Source organism: Chiloscyllium punctatum, chromosome 39 (assembly GCF_047496795.1).
Source record: "Chiloscyllium punctatum isolate Juve2018m chromosome 39, sChiPun1.3, whole genome shotgun sequence".
In the NCBI taxonomy this organism is placed as follows: Eukaryota; Metazoa; Chordata; class Chondrichthyes; order Orectolobiformes; family Hemiscylliidae; genus Chiloscyllium; species Chiloscyllium punctatum.
Window position 1 is genome coordinate 54,545,625 of NC_092777.1, and position 12,232 is coordinate 54,557,856.

Genomic DNA, 12,232 nt, shown 5'->3' on the forward strand with positions numbered 1-12,232 from the left:
TTCCCCCCTCTCCAACTTTCCTGGAAGGTTCTGATGCCCTACTGGGCTTTAGGTTCTTTGATTGTGTCTGAGCGAACACACCTTGTCCAATTGTTCAGCAAAGTGCCAGCAGACTATAGTGAGTGTCGGAGATGTTAAAACACAACTACTACTGTCATCAACTCAAAAGCAAGACCCTGCCAAGTGCTACAATTCTGAAATCAAAATGAGAAATTACTCAGCCGATCAGGCAGCCTCTGTGGAGAGAAACACCACTAACATTTCATATTTGATAAAACATCAATCTGAAGCATTGACACTAGTCCTCTATCACCTGACTTTCACATACACGTGTTTGCAGTAGGGATTAACTGCATACCAGTTAGGCATACTCGACCAGATGAAATTGGAGAAGAAGTAGACCATTTGGCCCCTTGAGCCTGCTCTGCCATTCAATAAGATCATCAGGAGACTGGAAGACCACAGTGAGCCAGGCAGCATCAGGAGGTGGAGAAGTCAATGTTTTGGGTGTGTAACCCCCCTTCAGGCCCAGGACCAGAGTCCTGAAGAAGGGTTACACACCCGAAACGTTGACTTCTCCACCAGCCTGATGCTGCCTGGCTCACTGTGTTTTTCCAGCCTCCTACATGTCTACCTTGGATTCCATCTGCAGTCATTTTTGTCTCTAATTAAATAAGATCTTGGCTAATCTGTTTGTGTTGTGAATTCCACATTCCCATCTATCCCCAATATCTTTGCATTCCCAATCTAACATGAATTTGTCCACCAAATTGAAAGGTGAATTTATTTCTGTTTTCTGCCAGTCAGCCAATTTTCTATCGATGCAAATATGTTCACCCCACCTCCTGAGCTTTTATGGTCTGCAAATCAAATGGAGTAGCCTTGGCATTCCATTCTCCAACACTAGGGGAGCTAAAGCCAATTGTAGCTTCCTAATTGAGATTATTAATTCATAGGATATGGGTGTCAGTGGCTCAGTCTGCATTGATTGGTTATCACTAATTGCTTGGGCAAGGTGTTAGTGTGTCACCTTCTTGACCCTCTCCAGTCTATGAGGTGACAGTCTCCCACAGTACTGTAAGGTACGGAATTCTGGAATTTTGATTCAGTGATAATGAAGGAACGGTAATGTATTTCCAAGTCAGGATGGTTCTAATGGCACAGTGGTCATATGCCTTCCTCAGAGTCAGGAAGGCCAGATTCAAGTCCCACCTGCCTCAGAAGTGTGTAATAGTATCTGTGTGAGCTGGATGGGAATTTGGAGGTGATGGTGTTCTCACATGCCTGAAGCTTTGTTCTTTCCCGGTGGAAGAAGGTACAGTTTTTGGAGGCTCTGTTGAATGAGTCATGGTGAGTTTGAAGATTAGAACATACCTCTTATTACTGTTTATTTTTCAAGCATAACACTGAATTACATTTTGACAATGATAATTCTTTCTTATTGTATATTTTTCTTTAAAAAAAAGACATATTTTGGGACCTGTAAAGGCATAGATGGTGCAACGTCTTTCCAATATAAATCCAACTCAAGCTAACACTTCTGTCTTGGCTGGGCGTGAGAAACTCTAAATGCATCTGGAGAATCTGCTAGTGGATGTTGGACTCACAGTATAATGCTACCTCTAATGCAGAACTCGGCTTGTTCACTCAGAGAAGTCAACAGCTCACACAATAAATCCAACAATTTGAGTAGGAATGGAAGGTGCTACTTTAATGATGTGAGGCCCATTATTCTCAGAGAGTTCTGAATGGGGCTTTGATGGTAGTGCATTGCAGCTCACTCAAGGAATCTGAATTATTGTGGCAATGTGCACTTTTATATACAGGTTGTACATTGGAGCTATGGATAGTGATGTTAGAGGCTGCAATTTTCTTCCCATCATTTAGCTGACCAGGATGACTTTTCTCGTTCTTACTACTTAACATTGGTGTGTGTTGGATGGATTTGAAGATTAGTGCTCAGCCTTCATCAGTCACAGCTTCCTTAAGAGGTAAATGTCCTCCACATCTAACTGATCTGAAAGTGTTCAGTGCTGATATTGAATGGAATTGTGGTGTTACTTATGCAGCACTAAAATTCTTCACTGTGTTAGCATAAATGCACACATTAATTTTAAAAAAAGCTGGAAATCCACATTACAAAAGAATAAACCTCACGATAGAAATTTCTGCTTCACACAGGAAGCAATATAGCGAAAGGAAAGCATAAATATGGAGCCTGTTCTCCTAAATCCGTGTACAGACTCTCAGGAGAGGGCTACACTATTTCTTCAAAACCTACGGAATCATATATCTGAATTCAGAATTCACAGTGGTCATGGAAAGACTAACAAACATAAAATATAATGCGATAAACAATTACAACTGAAATAAATGTTTCAGGTACTCGCAGAATCTGTGAAGTGAGGGTGATAAGATTAATCTTGAAACAGAAAATTTACTAAAACATAAACCTTTCTCAAGATTTCCAGGTTTTGCAATATTTCGCTTTTTGTTTTATTAATAGTAACATCCTGGGGGTTACCATTGCGCAGAAATTGATCTGGACGATTCATATAAATATTGTGGGGACAGAAGGTAGTCTGAGGCTAGGAATCCTGGAATGAATAATTCACCTCCTGACTCCCCAAAGTCTGTCCATCATCTACAAGGTATAAGTTAGGATTGTGATAGAATGCTCCTGTCTTGCTTGGATGAGTGCAGCTCCAACAATGCTCAAGAACCTTGACACCATTCAGAACAAAGCAACCTGCTTGATTAAAACCCCAGCGATAAAAATCACTCCCTTTAACTCCAAAACATAATGATAGCAGGATATACCATCAATGAGATGCACTGCAGTAACTCACCCAAGCTTCTTCACAACTCCTTCTAAACCTGTTATCTCCATTACCCAGAAAGACAAAGGAAGCAGATGCAAGGAAACACCATCACCTACAAATTCCCCTGCAAGCCACACACTACTCTGACTTCAAAATATATCAGTGTTTCTTCACTGTCACTAGATCAAAATGTTGGAACTCCTTCCCTAATAGCACTTTGAGTGTACATACAGTACATAGACTGCAATGTTTCAAATGTGTGGCTTACCACTGACCTACAAGCACGATTAAGGATAAGCAATAACTTCTGGCTGCAACTTGGCAAGAATGGATAAACTTTAAAAAAAGGCACAAGTTAATAAGCTGACTTGAAAAAACTTAACTGTTTCTAAGCTTTATAAACAGAGGAATAGAGTACAAGAGCAAGAAAGTTATAATTAAATTTTAAAACACCGATTTGGCCACAACTGCACTACTATGTCCAGTTTCTGGATTAGTGGTGCTGGAAGAGCACAGCAGCTCAGGCAGCATCCAAGTAGCTTCGAAATCGACGTTTCGGGCAAAAGCCCTTCATCAGGAATAAAGGCAGTGAGCCTGAAGCGTGGAGAGATAAGCTAGAGGAGGGTGGGGGTGGGGAGAAAGTAGCATAGAGTACAATGGGTGAGTGGGGGAGGGGATGAAGGTGATAGGTCAAGGAGGAGAGGGTGGAGTGGATAGGTGGAAAAGAAGATAGGCAGGTCGGACAAGTCCGGACAAGTTATGGGGACAGTTACTGAGCTGGGAGTTTAGAACTAGGGTGAGGTGGGGGAAGGGGAAATGAGGAAACTGTTGAAATCCACATTGATGCCCTGGGGTTGAAGTGTTCCGAGGCGGAAGATGAGGCGTTCTTTCTCCAGGCGTCTAGTGATGAGGGAGCGGCGGTGAAGGAGGCCCAGGACCTCCATGTCCTCGGCAGAGTGGGAGGGGGAGTTGAAATGTTGGGCCACGGGGCGGTTTGGTTGATTGGTGCGGGTGTCCCGGAGATGTTCCCTAAAGCGCTCTGCTAGGAGGTGCCCAGTCTCCCCAATGTAGAGGAGACCGCATCGGGAGCAACGGATACAATAAATGATATTAGTGGATGTGCAAGTAAAACTTTGATGGATGTGGAAGGCTCGTTGAGGGCCTTGGATAGAGGTGAGGGAGGAGGTGTTGGTGCAGGTTTTACAGTTCCTGCGGTGGCAGGGGAAAGTGCCAGGATGGGAGGGTGGGTTGTAGGGGGGGCGTGGACCTGACCAGGTAGTCACAGAGGGAACGGTCTTTGCGGAAGGCGGAAAGGGGTGGGGAGGGAAAGAGGTGGTGGTGGGGTCTGTTTGGAGGTGGCGGAAATGTCAGCAGATGATTTGGTTGATGCGAAGATTTGTAGGGTGGAAGGTGAGCACCAGGGGCGTTCTGTTCTTGTTACGGTTGGAGGGGTGGGGTCTGAGGGCAGAGGTGCGGGATGTAGACGAGATGCATTGGAGGGCATCTTTAACCACGTGGGAAGGGAAATTGCGGTCTCTAAAGAAGGAGGCCATCTGGTGTGTTCTGTGGTGGAACTGGTCCTCCTGGGAGCAGATCCGGCGGAGACGGAGGAATTGGGAATACAGGATGGCATTTTTGCAAGAGGTAGGGTGGGAAGAGGTGTAATCCAGGTAGCTGTGGGAGTCGGTGGGTTTGTACAAAATGTCAGTGTCAAGTTGGTCGTCATTAATGGAGATGGAGAGGTCCAGGAAGGGGAGGGAGGTGTCAGAGATGGTCCAGGTAAATTTAAGGTCAGGGTGGAATGTGTTGGTGAAGTTGGTGAATTGCTCAACCTCCTCGCGGGAGCACGAGGTGGTGCCAATGCAGTATTCAATGTAGCAGAGGAAGAGGTGGGGAGTGGTGCCGGTGTAATTACGGAAGATCAACTGCTCTACGTAGCCAATAAAGAGACAGGCATAGCTGGGGCCCATACGTGTGCCCATGACTACCCCTTTGGTCTGGAGGAAGTGGGAGGATTCGAAGGAGAAATTGTTAAGGGTGAGGACCAGTTCGGCCAAACGAAGGAGAGTGTCAGTGGAAGGGTACTGTTAGGGATGTCTGGACCATCTCTGATACCTCCCTCCCCTTCCTGGACCTCTCCATCTCCATTAACGATGACCGACTTGACACTGACATTTTGTACAAACCCACCGACTCCCACAGCTACCTGGATTACACCTCTTCCCACCCTACCTCTTGCAAAGATGCCATCCTGTATTCCCAATTCCTCCGCCTCCGCCGGATCTGCTCCCAGGAGGACCAGTTCCACCACAGAACACACCAGATGGCCTCCTTCTTTAGAGACCGCAATTTCCCTTCCCACGTGGTTAAAGATGCCCTCCAACGCATCTCGTCCACATCCCGCACGTCCGCCCTCAGACCCCACCCCTCCAACCGTAACAAGGACAGAACACCCTGGTGCTCACCTTCCACCCTACCAACCTTCGCATAAACCAAATCATCCGCCGACATTTCTGCCACCTCCAAACAGACCCCACCACCAGGGATATATTTCCCTCCCCACCCCTTTCCGCCTTCCGCAAAGACCGTTCCCTCCACGACTACCTGGTCAGGTCCATGCCCCCAAACAATCCACCCTCCAATCCTGGCACTTTCCCATGCCACCGCAGGAACTGTAAAACCTGCGCCCACACCTCCTCCCTCACCTCTATCCAAGGCCCTAAAGGAGCCTTCCACATCCATCAAAGTTTTACTTGCACATCCACTAATATCATTTATTGTATCCGTTGCTCCCGATGCGGTCTCCTCTACATTGGGGAGACTGGGCACCTCCTAGCAGAGCGCTTTAGGGAACATCTCCGGGACACCCGCACCAATCAACCACAACGCCCCGTGGCCCAACATTTCAACTCCCCCTCCCATTCTGTCGAGGACATGGAGGTCCTGGGCCTCCTTTACCACCGCTCCCTCACCACCAGACGCCTGGAGAAAGAACGCCTCATCTTCTGCCTCAGAACACTTCAACCCCAGGGCATCAATGTGGACTTCAACAGTTTCCTCATTTCCCCTTCCCCCACCTCACCCTAGTTCTAAACTTCCAGCTCAGTAACTGTCCCCATAACTTGTCCGGACTTGTCCTACCTGCCTATCTCCTTTTCCACCTATCCACTCCACCCTCTCCTCCTTGACCTATCACCTTCATCCCCTCCCCCACTCACCCATTGTTCTCTATGCTACTTTCTCCCCACCCCCACCCTCCTCTAGCTTATCTCTCCACGCTTCAGGCTCACTGCCTTTATTCCTGATGATGGGCTTTTGCCCGAAACGTCGATTTCGCAGCTACTTGGATGCTGCCTGAACTGCTGTGCTCTTCCAGCACCACTAATCCAGAATCTGGTTTCCAGCATCTGCAGTCATTGTTTTTACCTCTACTATGTCCACTTCTAGATTCCAGACTTTGGGAAACATGTGAAGGTGTTAGAGAGAGTACGGAAAATGTTAGCAGAATGGTTCTGGGGTGATGGACATTATTAAGAAGAATAGAGAGAATTGGAGGGTTGGGTTTTTTTAGGGTTTTTTTGGAGAGTTGGATTGTTCTCCTTAGAGGAGGGAAGGGATTTGAGAAAGGTATTGAGAATAAGAGGTGTCTGGACAGAGTAGTTCAAAAGAAACTGTCTTCATTGTGAAAAAGGTCAAGGAACAGAGGACATAGCTTTAAAGCGATTGGCAAGAGAATCAAAGACTACCTGAGAATAAAAACTTTATAATGCAGTGAGTGGTTCAGATCTGGAATGCTCTGTCAGCGGTTAGCACTGTTGCCTCACAGCGTCAGGGAGCCGGGTTCGATTCCATCTTCGGGCTTCTGTCTATGTGGAGTTTGCACATTCTCCCTGTGTCTGTGTGGGTTTATTCCTGGTGCTCCGGTTTCCTCTCACAGTCCAAAAATTTGCAGGTTGGGTGGATTGGCCACGCTAAATTATCCATAGTGCCCAGGGATGTGCAGGCGAGGTGGATTGGCCATGGGGTTACAGGAATAGGGTAAAGGGGTGGGTCTTGATAGGATGCTGTTTTGAGGGTTGATATGGACTCAATGGGCCAAATGATCTGCTTCTACATTGTGAGGATTCTATGCTTCTATTACAAAGTGGAGAAAATTGATTAAATAACGGTGTTCAAAAAGGAAGTTGGATATACACCTGAAGAGGAATGTGCTTACCCGACTACAGAGAAAGGGCAAGGGACTAAGGCTATCTGAGTGGTTTCAGCAGAGAGCTTGATAGATCAAATAGTCTTGTTTTTGCCCTGTAACCATTATGCCATTCTGTCCTATAATCTATGATGCTCATTAGTTGAATCTATTATAATTAGCTTGTTATTTCAACATTTTCAGTATTTTTTTTCCCAGGATGAATCAGATATTTCTATTTAAACTGGTTGTATATTTGGACAAACAAACACGGAGGGATGGCCTATGAGATTACAGATAATGATAAGAAACTCTTTTGGTTGATTTTGCACACTGATAGAATGAGGTTTCACTTTGCAGACATTACTTCTTCATTAATGCTGCTGGGAATCTAAGAGTCCTGAAAACTTTAAGACTATAGCTGAAATTATAAGGCTATCCCTATGAGGTAACTGTGACTGATAGTAAGAGTCAATATTAAAGAATAGAAAAATAATTCTCACACACTGGAATTTAAAAATACACATATTAAAGTATTCCAAACATTCACCAGAAATAGTCAGGCAAAGGTTGACAAAGTTAATCAGTTAAAAATGATTCAACACCAGGTTATAGTCCAACAGATTTATTTGGAAGCACAAGCTTTCACAGCACTGCTGCCTGGAACACAACCACCTGATGAAGGGGCAGTGCTCCAAAGCTAGTGTTCCAAATTAACCTGTTGGACTATAACCTGGTGTTGTGTAATTTTTAACTTTGTCCACCCCAGTCCAACACCAGCATCTCCAATCAAAGTTAATCAGAATCTTCATACCTGATTTTTTAAAAATAAAAGATAATGAAAGAGGCTGCCTCATTAGATGCTTTCCCCAAAGCCCAAATTACATCATTTGCTGCAGCAGCAGCAATTTCATTTGTTTCTAAAACGTGTTCCCTTACAAGTAATTAACTCCAAACGTACCCTGCGGAGAACACAGCACAATGATGACTTCTACCTATTAAACAACAAAAGGAATTGCAAATATTGCAGTTTAAACAATTCATATAGAATATAGAAAAAGTCTTAAAATGAGAACCATACCCTTGGGAAAGTACATGCCATTGTATTTCTAGAATAGTTTTTATAATAACAAATGTATTTTAATATTACGCTTTTTGAATAATAGCGCAATACTATAGAGGCGTCATGGATTTGTATCCCTACCAGTAAATTTTTTTGAATGAAACAAAGTTATGCCGTTGTGTTCATATCATAGAATTTGATGGTTTGACTCTTACGAGTTAGATTAACATGATACACCAACATAGTACACTGTCACACTGAAATATGAAAGTATCTACAATGTATGGAGTGATGTAGCTTATAGTCTGGGCTTTTTTGATGTAATATTACATTTTAATGAATTAGAGTGATCGGAGGTGCAGTGTAGTGTAAAGAGCTCAAAATATACCAAGGGGAGTTTATATGGAACAGGGAAGAAGAACAATCATAATCTCTTCTTTAGCAGATTATCCCCATCTCTTCCTCCCACTACGGTTGCATCTATAGCCTTGACATTTCACTAATTAATTGTGTGACAACCTCAACACATCAGAATAGAATTTTTCTATTGCAGCAATGAAATAAACATAGGCTCAACATCTTATAAGAAGATAACACTCCTTCACAATAGCCAATGTTCCAATCTCAAGCACTTCTGGACACAATATTCGCACCCCCCTAAGCGAGAGAGGTAGTGAGAAGGGGAAATATAGTATCGCTAAATATTCTTATTTTAAGCCAAGGAGGTTTTACTTGGCCTATTTGCACAAACTGATTTCTGAGTCTACCATAAGTTTTGTAAGCCACTTCAATAGTTTTATTGTGGGATAGTACAATATTCCATCTAACACTTCCTACTCAAATTACTGGATGGTCAATGTTTGACCCTTCAACTTCTGATTCATTCTCAAATTGTTCTGAAATCATATTTTACTCCCTATAACTTTTACCACTGTAAAGATACATTTGTTCTGACTAACCTCCCTGACATTATATCTCTTTAATACAGATGGTAGGGGAAAGATTTAAAAGGAACCTAAGGGGCAACATTTTCACACAGAGATTGGTGCGTGGAAAGGAATGAGCTACCAGAGGAAGTAATGGAGGCTGGTACAGTTACAACATTTAAAAGGCATCTGAATGGGTATATGAATAGGAAGGATTCAGAGGGAAATGGGCCAAATACTGGCAAATGGGACTAGATTAATTTAAAATATCTGGTTGGCATGGATGAGTTGGACTGAAGGGTCTGTTTCTGTGCTACACAATTCTATGACTTGCTGGTTTTCCCTCCTGTCTAGAAACTTGACAACATAATTTATATGATTGAGGTCCTTTTTGATTTAATAAGGTCCAGTTACTTTTAGTGGTTCCCTAAAGACAAGGAATGCCTTATCTTCAGCAAACTTCTGAGCTTTGGCCTTTGTATCTGTATATCGAGCACTTTTCTTGGTGAACTCACACACTGTAGTTTGTTGTTACAGAGATGTGGCATATAGGTTGGAAGCGCAATCTCTGAGCATTGGTTTATAAATTCTTTATAAGTTAATTTAAGAGATCCATGTCCATATATCAAAAATCAGGTCAAAAGAGCTGAATTCTGTGGACTCATTAGGGGCATCCCTAATGGCAAACAGTAACAAGGAAATCCCTTTATCCCAATCATAAGGACATGCCTGACAATCATGCTTTTTAAACTTTGATTCCATCCTTCCAATGGTTCTTGAAATTGTAGGTGATAAACTGAAAATGTATGTATTGTTTTGTTTACAACCCATCATTCTTCCTCAAATACTTGTGATGTAAAATCATAGAATCCCTACAGTGCGGAAACAGATCATTTGGCCTAACAAGATCACACCAACCTTCTGAAGAGTAACCCAGCCAGACCCATTACTCTACACTTACCCCTGACCAATGTACCTAACCTAGACACCCCTGAACACTATGGGCAATTTAGCATGTCTAATTCACCTAACCTGCACATCGTTGGATTGTGGGACGAAACCGGCGCACTCAGAGGAAACCCACACAGACACGGGGAGAATATACAAACTCCACACAGACAGTCACCTGAGTTTAAAACCTTGATCAGAATATTTTGCTTTGTGTAATCCATATCTTGTTGAACTAACATTTGGCTATTATTTATTACCTTTCCTTTCCCCAAAGATTCTGTTCTGGAAATCTTGCTGAAACATCAATAATTATTAAGAGACAGTGATTTGTATTCCTTCTTTTAGGTAGGAATCTTTCACAATCGATTAGGACTCCGGTAAATGGTTCATTGAATGCAGATCTCAGATTGAAGACACAAGGTAAGTTGATGTTTGGGGGTTCCCCACTTCCTGACATGTATGTCTGGCAAAATTTAACTGCATTCTTGCATAATCTTGGTCGATAAAAATGTGTTTTTGCATTTTAATCTGCATTTTCCTAATATGTAAGTAGCCTGCTATTGGAATTTCTTATGACCCACTTGTAAGATTTCATTCCGATACCCAAAACGGAATTATCACCTGATGGGGCCCATTTTCCGTACCTAGTTGCCCTTAAGAAGATGATAGAAAGCTAGAGTCTGTGTGCTGCAGGTTGACCCACAATGCTTTGGGAGGAAGTACCAAGATTTTTAACCAGCGACGGTGAAAGCAGGGCATTTTATTTCTAAGTCAGGACGGTGAGTGGCTTGGAGGGAAGCTTGCAGCTGGTAGTGATCCCATGTATCCACTTCCCTTGTCCTTCTAGATGAGGTCACGGGATTGGAAGGTGCTGCCTAAGGAGGAAAGGGCAGTCAAAGGTTTTGAGTACTCATGTACAGTTGAAGAACCAACCAGTAGTCACCCCTGCATTGCAGGTGAAAGAACTCCTTATTATAAGTGCTGGAAGCCAGCAAGCTAATAAACCAGTCAAAAGGAAACAGAGGAACAGAAGGGTTCTCTTGTTTTGAGTGCTACCAGTGAACCAATGTCAAAAGAAACAGCATAAAATGATTTCAACCAACTTACAAAGCCAAGAATCCCGAAATTGACTGTTCAACTATTAACATTCTACTATCATTTCTTCATGAGCGACCTTCATGAGAGAGAATAATCCATATACTTTTTTCACCTTTGACTTGTTGTGGACTCCTTCCTAATCTGTGTATGATGCATTATTATTTCTTTTTGTGTTTAGTAACTAATAAACTCATACTGGATGTAGGTTTGCTCGGTGAGCTGGAAGGTTCGTTTTCAGATGTTTCGCCACCATATTAGGTAACATCTTCAGTGAGCCTCCGAATGAAGCTCTGGTGGTGTAGCCTGCTTCCTATTTATATGTTTGGGTTTCCTAGGATTGGTTGTGTCATTTCCTGTGGTGACACAATTTCCTGTGGTGACATCATTTCCTGTTCTTTTTCTCGGGGGTGGTAAATGGGATCAGGGATCCAAGTCAACGTGTTTGTTGATAGAGTTTCAGTTGGAATGTGATGCTTCAAGGAATTCTCATGCATGTCTCTGTTTGGCCTGTCCTAGGATGGACATGTTGTCCCAGTCTACACCACCAGTGCTTCCTTGGCAGGCTCACTGAAGATGTTACCTAATATGGTGATGAAATGTCTGAAAACAAGCCTTCCAGCTCAGCGAGCACACCTACATCCAGAACCTCAACCTGAGCTACATATCTTCTCAAAACTTGCTAATGGACTCATTCTTTCGTCAACTAGAGAAAGTCTAGTTAAATTGACTCTTTTTTAAAGCAAAGGTTCATTTGATTTAAGAGAGATGCATCCACAAGGGAGGGATCCTTAGTAAATTAACCATGTTAAAAACAATTGAGAGGAGGTGAGTGAATAAAGAAGAGAAGCCCATTCATCTTCCTAGCTGTGCACTTGGTAACTTTTGATGTCCAAATGTGGAACTGTGATAACCTCACTGGAGTCGGGCCTTGATAAATTGGGGGTCAAACCACCATTTGAGCCCACAGGTGAAACAAAAGAATGAGAATGAAACTCAATTTTAAACTAAAAACGGTAAAAGGCATCCTCAAATTTGCACTGCCCCAGTATCGAAAGTTGATGCCAGCCCATCCCTGGCAGAATTAGGCAAAGTTACATTTGAAGATTTTGAAGTTCTGTACTTGGGATTAGAATTCTTCTCGCAACCTGAAATTTTAACAGGGTGTGACCAACAGTTTACAGGTGGA

General features: G+C 43.1%; 1 long non-coding RNA gene across 1 annotated transcript in view; it reads left to right on the plus strand.

Moving 5' to 3' along the window:
- The window catches only part of LOC140464065 (uncharacterized), a 12,511-nt gene extending 839 nt beyond the window's left edge, over window positions 1–11,672 (plus strand). The window contains exons 2-3 of the long non-coding RNA XR_011954849.1: window positions 10,294–10,368; window positions 11,563–11,672. This is a non-coding gene — a long non-coding RNA (uncharacterized lncRNA). The remainder of the gene's footprint in view (window positions 1–10,293; window positions 10,369–11,562) is intronic.
- Window positions 11,673–12,232: the final 560 nt, after the last annotated feature.